General features: G+C 42.9%; 1 pseudogene; it reads left to right on the plus strand.

The window, feature by feature from the left end:
• The first annotated feature begins 282 nt into the window (after window positions 1-282).
• On the plus strand, window positions 283-1,813 carry LOC137140825 (GTPase IMAP family member 5-like; annotated as a pseudogene).
• Window positions 1,814-2,653: the final 840 nt, after the last annotated feature.

Raw genomic sequence — 2,653 nt, forward strand, 5'->3', positions numbered from 1 at the left:
CTGGAACGTCAACCCATATTGGCATTCTAAATTTTTCCTCAACAACTTTTTCAATATTGCTTCCCTAAAGGAGAACTGAGTGTGGTGCAGTAGTTGAGATAAATCCTGAGTGGGTTATATCAATTTAGGGAGGATCAGAGTCACAGTCAGAGCCCAAGGTGTAGGAGGCAAAACAAATCTTAGCAGAATAAAAAAACTGTTGATGTCACATGCTATTTTTAGGGGGACTTTATCTCAGGAAACACTTGCTCAAAGAACCCCAAATGTAGATCACTGATCCCGATGAAGCCATGCAAATTTCAAGACGATCCAAGTAAGCTCATTGTTTTTGAGTACTAAGAAAGTCATCCTTTAAACAGTAAGAGACTGAGCCTTAACTATAGCAGAAGTGCCACTCCACTATAGTGGGGGAACTGAGAAACAGGGAGGATAAGTGGCTTAACCCAAGCCACAGAGCAAAGCAGTGTTAGGCAGGATTGCAACCAAGAAATCCCTCTCTTTGCTGTAGTCAAAAACTAACAATCTCTGACCCATTGCTGAACTGTATTTTCTCTGAAGTGACGTTACATTTTTCATTCTGAACAGATTTGTGTGACCAAGAACTGAGAATCGTCCTTGTAGGTAAACCTGGAGCTGGCAAAAGTGTGACAGGAAACACCATCCTTAGTGAGAAAGTGTTTGCTTCCAAACTGAGAGCACAGACAGTAACGAAGACTGTAAATATGGCAGTAGGATCTGAGATGGGAAGATGGTTCTAGTGATTGATACTTCTGCAATTTTTTATCCAAAGATCTGTAGTGCAGACGCTTAGCAAGAAATTGGTCACCGTATCATGCTGTCTATCCCAGGGCCCCACGCTTTGGTGCTGGGGACCCAGCTGGGCCGTTACACTGAAGAAGACAAGGAAGCAGTGAAGCGAATACAGGAGATTTTTGGAGTTAAGGCCATGAGATACATGATCATCTTGTTCACCGGAAAAGAAGATGTAGGGACTTTAGAGAATGGAGACTCATATTATGCTGGTGTATTACATTTCAAGGAAGAGGACGTGTTCAGTTATGATAAGCAAAACTTTGAAGAAACAGTGAAACAGTGAAACAGCACATAAACAACAAGAAGACAGCAGAAGCTGAGCATCGTGGTGTATTACACAGAATTAGGACAGCATGTAGTTGTGTGAGAGCAGTTTATCTGTGGATGTGTGTGATTTTTGTGATTGCTATATTTAGGAGAGGATGGAGGTGGGTTGTTTCATTGTATAATTACGGGTTGGTTAACGATGATAACACTGTGTCATATTTGTTTTCCTCTTGTAATTGAAATGTAGTTTATTAATAATCATGGACAGAATTTCACTTCATTCTAACCCTACAGCTTCCTATGTTCAGTAGCTCAGCCTCTTACTCTCCACTAGTATAGCAAAAGACAAATATACAGATTATGACTAGATGAAGTCATTTCTATTTGTTTTACATGAACTTTACACAAGAGCTTCCACTAAGGTTTGTATGTGGATATGTTACATCTCTCCTTCTTTTATGTAAAATCAGATGGTTGCAGTCTAATAAACATGGCCGCAGTTTCATTAAAATCTCATGGTATCAAATGTTGGTCATTTCAGACAACACATAATTTATGCAGATCAAGAGTCAGCAAACCCAGCATAGATTTCAACACTCCCCCCACACCACACTTTCTTCCCAAATAGAGCCCTGCCTACAACTGCTTCAGTCTTTTAGAATATGGACTTTGCAGGGTGTCCAGACGGTCAGCAGCTGTTTTGGACCAGTGTGTGGAAGGCGACATTCCAAAGGTAAGAACCCGCACAGAGAACGCGTTGCTATCTTGGGTGTGGGAGTATTTCTTCACTGACACCAGGAATCAAACCTCCTAATTCATCTGATATGTCTGCAAACCTTTGAGCATGGCTTTGAATTGCCTGTGAGTTGGCCCCTAATCTATGCAAAACCATATGTAGCATAATCATAGCCATGCATATACTCAGGGATTAAAGGGTAAACACTAGCAGACTGGTTCAGAAGGAGGGGAGCCTGTCTAATCACCTGCAATGTGTCCGGGCAAGTGCAAGCATGGATGAGGCAGAGGAAGGGTGCCCATAGAACACCAGCATTCCCACAGTGCTCCATAGGAAGCCCAATGTTGTTATGATACAGGAGACCCCTGCGTTGAGTGGGCAAGAAATATCTCTGTACACACCCCAAGGTCCTGTTACTGAATGGTCCCTTTAAACGATGTGGACCCAGAAGATAATGGTTGCTACCCTACATAGTGACAGGTACGGAACGATTTTTAAAATCCAAAATGACTGTGCCAGAGCTCTGCTGACTTTGAAGGATGCAGTGTAACATGCTGTGTAACATGCTGAACACCTGAGCTGGGTGCACTCAGAGAGACCAGAAAAGGGGCAGACATGCAGCTAGCCTGTAACTGCAACAGAGGGGAGATCACCTGAGACGAGCAAGTGATTGTGCAGAATCCAGGCAACTGGAGACTTGTGCACAAAGTGATGGGCAAAGTGCGAAGTGGCACCACAGATGCTGAATTCAGCGTTACCAAGGGGTTAACAGGATGGCTACAATGCATGAAATAAGGCACGTTATCCAAAGCACCACAGAGCAGTTTTTGAAATACA

The sequence above is a fragment of the Emydura macquarii genome, unplaced genomic scaffold, assembly GCF_026122565.2.
Source record: "Emydura macquarii macquarii isolate MOO-44397 ecotype Brisbane River unplaced genomic scaffold, CSIRO-AGI_Emac_v2 contig_2992, whole genome shotgun sequence".
NCBI lineage: Eukaryota > Metazoa > Chordata > Testudines > Chelidae > Emydura > Emydura macquarii.